Source organism: Pinus tabuliformis, chromosome 1_2, assembly GCF_031772625.1.
Source record: "Pinus tabuliformis cultivar Carrire ecotype Pingquan chromosome 1_2, CPIR1, whole genome shotgun sequence".
Lineage (NCBI taxonomy): Eukaryota > Viridiplantae > Streptophyta > Pinopsida > Pinales > Pinaceae > Pinus > Pinus tabuliformis.
Window position 1 is genome coordinate 223,195,936 of NC_142298.1, and position 13,202 is coordinate 223,209,137.

General features: G+C 37.8%; 2 pseudogenes; both read right to left on the reverse strand.

The window, feature by feature from the left end:
- Positions 1–4,796: 4,796 nt before the first annotated feature.
- On the reverse strand, positions 4,797–6,334 carry LOC149205219 (callose synthase 3 pseudogene; annotated as a pseudogene).
- A 4,374-nt stretch (positions 6,335–10,708) lies between these two features.
- On the reverse strand, positions 10,709–12,194 carry LOC149205220 (callose synthase 3 pseudogene; annotated as a pseudogene).
- Positions 12,195–13,202: the final 1,008 nt, after the last annotated feature.

Below are 13,202 nucleotides of genomic sequence, written 5' to 3' on the forward strand. Positions count from 1 at the left end.
ATGCTACTGATCTAAAATGTTCTTGACAGCTCACAAGGAGGTTGTAATCCCCATTGGAGCCAATGGTAGGGTCCTATAATTTATACCGATCAATTGATGATTATCTATTTATTTATTTTGGGAATATGCTGGTAAATTTGAGCCTATGAAGCACTAGGTGTCATAGCCTAAATGTTTGTTTGTCTAAGGAACCATTTTGTTCATGAAGCTCTATGGTCAACACAAATCTGAATATTTGGGACTTTTTGATGTAAATTCTAGGCCAGATCATGTTGTAAGTGTTTTCATGGTAAACTACTCAGAAACAAATTTCCAATGATATACTTCAAGATCAAAAGATAAAACAAGTTGAAGTATGCTCCTGAAAGCCACAAAACAAAAAAAAAGGCCTAAATGTGAAATTATTTATTTGAATTATTAAATGTGAAATTATTTATTTGAATTATTAAAATTAATTCAAAAATACCTTTGCAACCTAATTTCTAAAACATTAGAACGACATTTAATTTCATTGGTAAGCCAAAATCAAAATAAAAAATTCAAATCAACTTTATGACCCCACTCCGAACTTAACTATTAAAACTCGCTATTTTTTCATGCATCGAGATATGTGAAAAGTTAAAACAATGGTTATTAATATATTTCAGAGCCCCCAGCGCCTATGACATTTAACCAAATGGGGTTTCTGAAAAGCCGTTTCAAATTTACTGCTTTTTACAACTATCATTCCCTCTTTCATTTCGGCCCCACCTTCCTAAATCATTTATTACCTACCCACCCTCCAAAAACCATTAATTATATTTATTTGAATATTACTATGTATGGCGAGAAGGGTATAAAGGAAATATTTCATACATTTATGAAATAAGTTTTATGAATATAAAGGAAATATTTCATATATTTGTGAAATAAGTTTTACGGATATAAAGGAAATATTTCATGCATTTATGAAATAAGTATTACGGATATAATGGAAATATTTCATGCATTTATGAAATAAGTTTTACGGATATAAAAGAAATATTTGATACATTTATGAAATGAGTTTTGTGGATATAAAAGAAATATTTCATACATTTATGAAATAAGTTTTACAGATACGAAGGAAATATTTCATCCATTTATGAAATAAGTTTTACAAGTATAAAGGAGATATTTCATACATTTATGAAATAAGTTTTATGGATATAAAGGAAATATTTCATACATTTGTAAAATAAATTTTACGGATATAATGGAAATATTTCATGATCTATAAAATAATTTTGACAGATATAAAGGAAATATTTGATACATTTATGAAATAATCTTTACGGATGCGAGGTTGAGAAAAAGTGAGACTAAGGTAAATGAGGTTGAGAAAAAGTGAGACTAAGGTAAATGAGTTTTACGGATAGGAATATAAGTTTAAACCAAGATTTACAAGTGTAAAATGAATTTACAGGTACATGTAAAAGTAAAAAGAGATTTAAATGTGTGAAATGAAGATATAGGTGAAATTAAAAGGGGAAAATAAACATTACTTTACCAACCAAAGAGGAATATGACATAATAAAAATTACTTTACCAACCAAAGAAGAATAAGACATGGTTTCTAAAATCCATGGGAAAGGAAAACAAGACATGGAATTAGAAAACAAAGGCCTGGATTTAAAAACAACACATGGATTTACAAGATGGTTTATTAAATCCTTCAAATAAATATGTTAATTTTAATTATGAAAATCATTTATAGGTTTAATCAAAATAGTTGGAAATATTATTCAAAATATATATATTTTACCCCAAATATTTTGTGACAATAATGAAGCATTCAAAAGATTATGAGAGGCACAAAACGATAGAAATAGAACTCAAGGGACCGCTAGTTGATATAGGTGGCAGAATTAATTAGTTTGAAGGGGCAACTAACAGGTTTGTGAAGACAACTTCAAACTCTGTAGATTCTGTTATCACAAAATCAGTACTAAGGGCTGCAGCCAAGCAAGATTTCATGTAACTCTTTCAACCAGACTTTAGACCAAGGATTAGCCTCCTTGATCAGAGAGGGCTCTCTCACAGACTTTTGATAAAAATCAATCACAACAACAGATGGCTAACTCTTTACAAATTCATGAAAACAAAGCTGGTTGAACACATATCAAATTGGTCTTCATTGGGCTATGGAGTCTTACACATTTAATAAACAAAAGCACAGTCATTTCATGGAAGTCAAGGCTCTTTGCATTAGATGTTCAAACATATCTCACACAAACCACAACTTGCCAAACATACAGGAAGTCAGAGCATTAGAAATGAATTCTGAGTGATTATGTTATAACAAGGCTGTAAAAGAACATATAAGAGAAAACACCACCATCATATTTGAACAAAATAATCCATTGAGAATCTTGAGAAGAAACAACCAATGTTTTACTATTACTGTAACAAGTCTTTACATTGGCCCAAATAACTCTGTTTTTGTATAAAATGTCCAACCCCTATTACATTCATCTTTCAGCTCTATATAGAATGCTTCCTCTACCTGATTCGAGCTCCCTCCTCCCCCGTGAGGAGAGCTCAATCATTTCCCTATGATGACACCTACTAACTTTTTAAAACCAACTAATAAATACAGCAGGCTACTAATCTACAGCACTGGAATTCTAAAGCAAATAAAATCCTAATTCTACATCATGCTGGACATAGCATTTATTACAATTAAGATTCCTCCTTGCAGCTTTGACACCTAGCTTTGACACCTGGCTTTCTCTTCGTTCAGCTGAGATAGCATGAGATGGCATAAGATGGGCAATTAATGTCCCATGCTGGCTTTGAATACCAAAGGCTTTGATCTGTTCTGTATTGACTGAAAATATCCCTAAACTTTCGGTTCTGGTCCCCCATCACCGAGTATGCAGCAGTGGATACTTTAATTCTTTAATAACCCAAGAGAATAGGGTAACACCATGCTCCTGACATGCTGGAGGCTTCCTTGGTAAACAAGTGTAACACAAGAATGGATACAAAGTTTACCATTAAAACCTTCAATTCTCTAAGAAGTCGACACTCCCCCGCGCAAACATTATGGCAGTCATTTTTGAGACACTGAATGTGGTCTTCCCATCTGCAAACACTCGAGCCAATGTTCCAGCTCCTGTGGACAGCAAACCACCTTGTAGGCCCTTCGTGCTAACTTTGAGGACATGACTTTTGATAATAAGAAAAGGTTCACACCTTCAATAACTTCTGGTAGTATGCTGTGACAACACTCGACTCAGAAAACAATATGACCATTGCATACTTGAGCATAAAATATATCAAAACTTGCACCTTTACATGCTTCGTAACTAATTTATATGCCTCAACAATTGAGCTTGCAGGTTTTCGACTGTCTTTTGAAATACATAATAGACTCACAACCTGTGGATGGTGTAAAGACCTTGGAGGATCCCTGAGAAAAACTGTTGGCATGAAGCAACCAGCAATTCTGCATTCTCCTCGAAACTATACTCAATCCAAAGCAGCAGAAAACCTCTGTTTATCCTCTGTAGTCAAAGATACTCTAACCATATTCCTTTGGCTTAAATGGGCATTTTCATCTGAGCATTAGCTGAGAAATCTTCAAGATTTAGCCGATAAGTAAGACTATCAAGAGTACCACCTGCAGTTTGCATCACTTTGTTGGGTGATTGCTCATGTGTGTTTGTAAAGATGTTCCTTGTTGCGCTGACTGCCTTTGTTCCAGGGGTCACAAGCAATCTTGGGTCAAGACCATCTGCAACAGGCTGGGAGAAATAGCCCACTAAAGGAGCCATATGTATCCTGCATATAGTGGGAAACATTTTTCCAGTAGGACCAAGGAACTTGTCCCTCACAATCACATATGTTTCTAGCATTCTTTCATTGAGTAATAATATTCCCTTGGGCTCTGATATTAGAATATCTGCTTTCTCTGGCAAAATCAACCTCTTCAATTTTTCCCCTTGATCACTGGTATATGCTGACCCAAAGATAATATACACGCACCAATATGCAGATCAATCTGACACTATGCACTTAATAACCAGGAATTCCACTGTAAATGTTTGCATATCCTTTTTCTGACAATCACACTCGACCAGCATGAACCAAAGCTTGCAATCTGACAATTGCTTGCGCACAACGCAGAGTTCTTGCAGCCTGCTTTCGTTCACGAACATGGGCTTGTAAACTTACAATACATTTAAGGCGATCAAATTCTCGGCAGGCCAAATAGGCCCCGACAACTGCTTGTATATCGATCACTGCAGAAACTTCTGAGATTCTATCTGCAATTCCAGTTCTCTTCTTCCATCTTATCTGGAAAGAAATTTCCCTCACAGTATGGCCAACGAGCAGCTGTGGTGTTGCTCTTTCCCCAAAACTGGCTATAAATGTTTGTCAACTTCAGAACGATTCACCATGTTCCTGTACCTCTTTCGGAATTGGCTTTGAATCTAAATCGATGGCCATTTATGAGGTGTAGAAAGAACCCTATTGATTATGATGGGCTGGATGCTGAATCCGTCGATATCACCGTCATCCTCCATTTACAGTGCCATGTGTTCATTACCATGCTCTGATGCATGCCATGTGTGCACATTGCTGTCGTTCAATCATCAGTGCAGAAACTCGACTTTCCACCCTCTTGTTTTTATGTAGGTGGTATTAAATGTGCATAGAAAGCTAGAGGCAAAGATCGGAATCTTGACCTCAGCATCCCCAATGTTCGTATCTCACCAAGTCGGCGAAAGGCACCATAGATACCTCCAAAGATAGTGGAGTAAATGGTATACCAAATCTGTATGTCCATGAAATAAACAAGTACTATTGGAGCCCAGAGGGCAATCACCACGCCAATGTTGTTTTTTGCGTTTGGAGAAATTCATGCCATTCGAATGCACTAATATGCATTGTCACGATAGCCTTTGTAGGCCCAATCAATGGATGAATCTCATCGTAGTAGCTGAATGCCAGTTTGGTTACAAGAAGTAGGATCCAGAACATTGTGTACTTGAAGAGAGAAAACTGACTTTCGTGCATTGCCCAACCAACATAAAGTCAAGGCTGTGCCCACCACATCAGGATACTCACAATGCGCCATTTCGAGCTTTCAATAAATCGCTTTATCATGGGCAATAAAAACAATATTGCCCCAAGTACATTAGGAACCAGATTAGAACACGATTGCAGAAATGTATAATGAAGGGCTTTCCCACTTGTCACCAAACCGGTTCTTGAAAATTTTACCAAGACCAATTGGGTTATCCATGCGTGAGCATAACAGACTGGGAGGATGATTACCCCTGCAGCAGCAACGACAACTTTCAAAACATATCTTAGAATTTCTGATGACTTCATGGCTTTCCTTGCTTTCCAGCTAAGAATTATATCTAGAATAGCTTGAACAAGCTTTAATATTGCGGTGGTGATAACAATACTCAAGATCTTTTCTAAAAACAACTTCATTAAAGATTCCAGTTGGCTGGCTCGATCCATTCCAGAAAAGAATTATCATTCCCTGTAAAGACAAAATATGGAAGGTCCACATTCGATCAAAGCTTCTAAGAATGTGCCAGAAGGAACGGATTTCAACAAAGTTCATCTTGCCCAGCCATCTGTTTCTATCAGTTAAAGGCTTTTCTTTAGAGTTACAGCCATCTCCTGGTAGCATATAAAAACAAAATCTGCATCTGCACGCATTGGCCATCCTAGCCGAAAACAATCCACTGACCAGAAATATTCATTCAGATCATCATAATTCCTCCATTGAGAATGTTTTGCAGTGCCATCCTTGCTTCTCTTGGCTTCCATTGCAATGAGTTCATAGATGAGGGTCACAACTTTTCTGAGAAAGGACTCCTCATCACCTCCATATGCTGGCTTTACATTTTCCCCTGTTGTAGGACTCACCTTGCCAGCTAACATCCCATACAGCTCAAATGCCATATGATGGTAGATATAACAGAGGCACTCTGGCATAAACCGTAGGTTTGCAGCCTCCCCCCAAATAAGAAGGTATAATCCCATATAAAGAATTTTCCGCTGCTGCAGATCCTGTTGGATGTTGGGTAACCAAAGGCTGGATTTACGTCCTAAATACTTGTGCCATTTCCTGTGAGATTCCCACTTGATGCAGATTTCTGAAAGAAAGCAGAACTCTGTACAATAGGCATGCTAGGATATTGACCTCCACTAGATACCAGAACTTTGACCAATATAGTGGGATTATAGAGAAAACCTTGAAGATGAAAAACACAGCAGTATTATTTGTATATTGATGATAATAACCTGCACTGTGACATGTCGAGCCAGACATTCCCACAGAACCCATAGGAGACAAAAGTGATATGGGTGAGTTATGGTTTCAGACAAATCCCCAGTTTTGTAGCGCGCTACGAAACCACCTAAACCTGTAGCGCTGCGAAACTGCTAAACAGGATTGATGCGCTGCAGAAACACTTTTCCCTGAAACTAATCTAAGCAAATTTGGCAACAGAATTTTCAGTGATAACAGTGGCTCCACTTGGGATAGTGTGCCCTTGTGGTACACTAAGAACATGCAGCTCCAGTGCCTTATCCATTTGTGACAAACAGAAATTCGCTTGACAAGCATGACTGTAGGAGAAAGAAAGCTACATCTACTGAAAAAAGAAATGCTCAGTTAACCTTGAGCTTATTTGCATTTACCTATACCTACCTACCCTAACAATTTCAACTTCTTTCTGTTCAATCAATATGAAATTTCCAATGTAGCCAATCCTCTGCTTTATCTGATATTTGATTTCTTTGACCGCATTGGAGTTCAGAGCCAATCTGACAGTGTGATGACCGCTGCCACTGAAACTGCCTCTGATCTTTATAGGAAAACTGAAACACTGGAGAGTAAAACTCTTCCATGTAATCAGCTATAGGATCCCAGAATATATGATCAGCTTGATTTTCCTTGTAACTTTCCAGCTGTGCAAACTGATCTTCAACCACAGTGTTCAGTTCCTCAATCGTGAAAGAGAAAGGAACCAGAATTGTCTCCTTACGTTCTACCATAGAAAATTTCTGAGAATAATGATCATGATCATGAAAATTGTATGCTTGAATTTGTCCTTCTAAACCTTCAATTTCTTTTTCAAGGTCCTTGGCAAATTCATCCAAAAATCTCATCCTTTCCTCTGCCTTGCAGTCAAAGGATTTTAGATATGAGGATAAGGACAAAGAAAAATATTTATTTGTTTCTTCTTCACTATGATCATCATTCCATTGTTTGAAACCCTCAACTGAAGGAGAGTTTACCACCACCTCTGACCTATCTATCCATTCCTCCAAAAACATAAGCCAAAAGTCTTGAAATGACTTAATAGATTTGGTAGGAAAACTTTGAATCCATTGTTTGCATTTCCCTTGAAGTGAATCATAAAATAACATAATGCAAACATCCTCATGTTTAACTCTAAGAAGCTCAGTAAAATGACAAAAATCTGTTATATGCCTCAAGGTTAAACTCAAATCTTCTCCATTGAATTTTGGACCATTCCTTAGAAAATATGCATCCTTGGGAAAATGATTTGGGAAACCATGAATTCCTGAGAAATCTATGCATGCATACCTTGAACTAAGAATGGCAGCTTCTGGGTCCTTCATAACTCCAGTGGAATCACCATGAATGTATGAACTTTGAATTCTTCAACAATGGAGTCGCCAAGGTAGGTTTGCAGCCTCGAAAATCATTTGAACTCCTACTACCTTCAGAAATTCAATCTTCAAACTTCGGGAATAAATAATCATCAGACTCCCAGCAGACGCACCAAAATGTTATCACAAAATCAGTACTAAAGGCTGCAGCCAAGCAAGATTTCATGTAACTCTTTCAACCAGACTTTAGACCAAGGATTAGCCTCCTTGATCAGAGAGGGCTCTCTCACAGACTTTTGATAAAAATCAATCACAACAACAGATGGCTAACTCTTTACAAATTCATGAAAACAAAGCTGGTTGAACACATATCAAATTGGTCTTCATTGGGCTATGGAGTCTTACACATTTAATAAACAAAAGCACAGTCATTTCATGGAAGTCAAGGCTCTTTGCATTAGATGTTCAAACATATCTCACACAAACCACAGCTTGCCAAACATACAGGAAGTCAGAGCATTAGAAATGAATTCTGAGTGATTATGTTATAACAAGGCTATAAAAGAACATATAAGAGAAAACACCACCATCATATTTGAACAAAATAATCCATTGAGAATCTTGAGAAGAAACAACCAATGTTTTACTATTACTGTAACAAGTCTTTACATTGGCCCAAATAACTCTGTTTTTGTATAAAATGTCCAACCCCTATTACATTCATCTTTCAGCTCTATATAGAATGCTTCCTCTACCTGATTCGAGCTCCCTCCTCCCCCGTGAGGAGAGCTCAATCATTTCCCTATGATGACACCTACTAACTTTTTAAAACCAACTAATAAATACAGCAGGCTACTAATCTACAGCACTGGAATTCTAAAGCAAATAAAATCCTAATTCTACATCATGCTGGACATAGCATTTATTACAATTAAGATTCCTCCTTGCAGCTTTGACACCTAGCTTTGACACCTGGCTTTCTCTTCGTTCAGCTGAGATAGCATGAGATGGCATAAGATGGGCAATTAATGTCCCATGCTAGCTTTGAATACCAAAGGCTTTGATCTGTTCTGTATTGACTGAAAATATCCCTAAACTTTCGGTTCTGGTCCCCCATCACCGAGTATGCAGCAGTGGATACTTTAATTCTTTAATAACCCAAGAGAATAGGGTAACACCATGCTCCTGACATGCTGGAGGCTTCCTTGGTAAACAAGTGTAACACAAGAATGGATACAGAGTTTACCATTAAAACCTTCAATTCTCTAAGAAGTGGACACTCCCCCGCGCAAACATTATGGCAATCATTTTTGAGACACTGAATGTGGTCTTCCCATCTGCAAACACTCGAGCCAATGTTCCAGCTCCTGTGGACAGCAAACCACCTTGTAGGCCCTTCGTGCTAACTTTGAGGACATGACTTTTGATAATAAGAAAAGGTTCACACCTTCAATAACTTCTGGTAGTATGCTGTGACAACACTCGACTCAGAAAACAATATGACCATTGCATACTTGAGCATAAAATATATCAAAACTTGCACCTTTACATGCTTCGTGACTAATTTATATGCCTCAACAATTGAGCTTGCAGGTTTTCGACTGTCTTTTGAAATACATAATAGACTCACAACCTGTGGATGGTGTAAAGACCTTGGAGGATCCCTGAGAAAAACTGTTGGCATGAAGCAACCAGCAATTCTGCATTCTCCTCGAAACTATACTCAATCCAAAGCAGCAGAAAACCTCTGTTTATCCTCTGTAGTCAAAGATACTCTAACCATATTCCTTTGGCTTAAATGGGCATTTTCATCCGAGCATTAGCTGAGAAATCTTCAAGATTTAGCCGATAAGTAAGACTATCAAGAGTACCACCTGCAGTTTGCATCACTTTGTTCGGTGATTGCTCATGTGTGTTTGTAAAGATGTTCCTTGTTGCGCTGACTACCTTTGTTCCAGGGGTCACAAGCAATCTTGGGTCAAGACCATCTGCAACAGGCTGGGAGAAATAGCCCACTAAAGGAGCCATATGTATCCTGCATATAGTGGGAAACATTTTTCCAGTAGGACCAAGGAACTTGTCCCTCACAATCACATATGTTTCTAGCATTCTTTCATTGAGTAATAATATTCCCTTGGGCTCTGATATTAGAATATCTGCTTTCTTTGGCAAAATCAACCTCTTCAATTTTTCCCCTTGATCACTGGTATATGCTGACCCAAAGATAATATACACGCACCAATATGCAGATCAATCTGACACTATGCACTTAATAACCAGGAATTCCACTGTAAATGTTTGCATATCCTTTTTCTGACAATCACACTCGACCAGCACGAACCAAAGCTTGCAATCTGACAATTGCTTGCGCACAACGCAGAGTTCTTGCAGCCTGCTTTCGTTCACGAACATGGGCTTGTAAACTTACAATACATTTAAGGCGATCAAATTCTCGGCAGGCCAAATAGGCCCCGACAACTGCTTGTATATCGATCACTGCAGAAACTTCTGAGATTCTATCTGCAATTCCAGTTCGCTTCTTCCATCTTATCTGGAAAGAAATTTCCCTCACAGTATGGCCAACGAGCAGCTGTGGTGTTGCTCTTTCCCCAAAACTGGCTATAAATGTTTGTCAACTTCAGAACGATTCACCATGTTCCTGTACCTCTTTCGGAATTGGCTTTGAATCTAAATCGATGGCCATTTATGAGGTGTAGAAAGAACCCTATTGATTATGATGGGCTGGATGCTGAATCCGTCGATATCACCGTCGTCCTCCATTTACAGTGCCATGTGTTCATTACCATGCTCTGATGCATGCCATGTGTGCACATTGCTGTCGTTCAATCATCAGTGCAGAAACTCGACTTTCCACCCTCTTGTTTTTATGTAGGTGGTATTAAATGTGCATAGAAAGCTAGAGGCAAAGATCGGAATCTTGACCTCAGCATCCCCAATGTTCGTATCTCACCAAGTCTGCGAAAGGCACCATAGATACCTCCAAAGATAGTGGAGTAAATGGTATACCAAATCTGTATGTCCATGAAATAAACAAGTACTATTGGAGCCCAGAGGGCAATCACCACGCCAATGTTGTTTTTTGCGTTTGGAGAAATTCATGCCATTCGAATGCACTAATATGCATTGTCACGATAGCCTTTGTAGGCCCAATCAATGGATGAATCTCATCGTAGTAGCTGAATGCCAGTTTGGTTACAAGAAGTAGGATCCAGAACATTGTGTACTTGAAGAGAGAAAACTGACTTTCGTGCATTGCCCAACCAACATAAAGTCAAGGCTGTGCCCACCACATCAGGATACTCACAATGTGCCATTTCGAGCTTTCAATAAATCGCTTTATCATGGGCAATAAAAACAATATTGCCCCAAGTACATTAGGAACCAGATTAGAACACGATTGCAGAAATGTATAATGAAGGGCTTTCCCACTTGTCACCAAACCGGTTCTTGAAAATTTTACCAAGACCAATTGGGTTATCCATGCGTGAGCATAACAGACTGGGAGGATGATTACCCCTGCAGCAGCAACGACAACTTTCAAAACATATCTTAGAATTTCTGATGACTTCATGGCTTTCCTTGCTTTCCAGCTAAGAATTATATCTAGAATAGCTTGAACAAGCTTTAATATTGCGGTGGTGATAACAATACTCAAGATCTTTTCTAAAAACAACTTCATTAAAGATTCCAGTTGGCTGGCTCGATCCATTCCAGAAAAGAATTATCATTCCCTGTAAAGACAAAATATGGAAGGTCCACATTCGATCAAAGCTTCTAAGAATGTGCCAGAAGGAACGGATTTCAACAAAGTTCATCTTGCCCAGCCATCTGTTTCTATCAGTTAAAGGCTTTTCTTTAGAGTTACAGCCATCTCCTGGTAGCATATAAAAACAAAATCTGCATCTGCACGCATTGGCCATCCTAGCCGAAAACAATCCACTGACCAGAAATATTCATTCAGATCATCATAATTCCTCCATTGAGAATGTTTTGCAGTGCCATCCTTGCTTCTCTTGGTTTCCATTGCAATGAGTTCATAGATGAGGGTCACAACTTTTCTGAGAAAGGACTCCTCATCACCTCCATATGCTGGCTTTACATTTTCCCCTGTTGTAGGACTCACCTTGCCAGCTAACATCCCATACAGCTCAAATGCCATATGATGGTAGATATAATAGAGGCACTCTGGCATAAACCGTAGGTTTGCAGCCTCCCCCCAAATAAGAAGGTATAATCCCATATAAAGAATTTTCCGCTGCTGCAGATCCTGTTGGATGTTGGGTAACCAAAGGCTGGATTTACGTCCTAAATACTTGTGCCATTTCCTGTGAGATTCCCACTTGATGCAGATTTCTGAAAGAAAGCAGAACTCTGTACAATAGGCATGCTAGGATATTGACCTCCACTAGATACCAGAACTTTGACCAATATAGTGGGATTATAGAGAAAACCTTGAAGATGAAAAACACAGCAGTATTATTTGTATATTGATGATAATAACCTGCACTGTGACATGTCGAGCCAGACATTCCCACAGAACCCATAGGAGACAAAAGTGATATGGGTGAGTTATGGTTTCGGACAAATCCCCAGTTTTGTAGCGCGCTACGAAACCACCTAAACCTGTAGCGCTGCGAAACTGCTAAACAGGATTGATGCGCTGCGGAAACACTTTGCCCTGAAACTAATCTAAGCAAATTTGGCAACAGAATTTTCAGTGATAACAGATTCTAAGGTAGAGGATCATCACTAGTTGACAATTTTCTAGATATCAAGGCCGAAGATTTTCCAATAGTTCTAGATTTCGTGCAGATTTCCAGTGATTGATGTTATCTTTAGTTTATTATTAAGATTTTTCCTGGAATTGGTAGAGATCGTTTAGTAGTTAGTTCCTTTTTGGAATATTAAGTTAGTTCAATACAATTCTATACACATGTTTTAATTAGACTTAGAAAATGGTTGGGACTTGTATCAAGAAAGAACATTTTGATGTAAAGTTGTTCACTAAACTAAAAGTAACCTTTATATTAATACAAAAGATTGTTCTAGGATTCATGTGTCAGGCTAATTGGTGATGTCGTTTCTCTTGTAAACTTGTTATATCTATGTTTTTCATATGTCTTTCTTATCTGTATTTTTTAAAAGAATATGAAGGGTTGAACTTGTTTAATTACACTCTGTTCTGGCTTATAAGAAATATATATGTTTTAAAACTAAGATTAAATATAGAATTCATTTTAAAATTCTCTATATTTAATTGAATCTAAATATTTTCCTCCCTTTCACTCCATAAATTTCAAAGATCCAATAACCTGCCTACCTTGCCCTCTTTCAATCTGTTCTAATATTTCTATATCTGGTCACTCTAAGAAATAGACTCCATTTCTCAATGCACTTTCCTTGCAGTTTCAACGAAACATTTCAAAAAACCAAATTATGAACCTAATAACTAGCCTAAAACCCTACAACAAGTCTAAATCTCATAGAGAGATCCCTCTCCGAGTTTAGAAGGGATAGTTTCTAAGCTTACAAGTGCTTTTGTGGTTACCTAT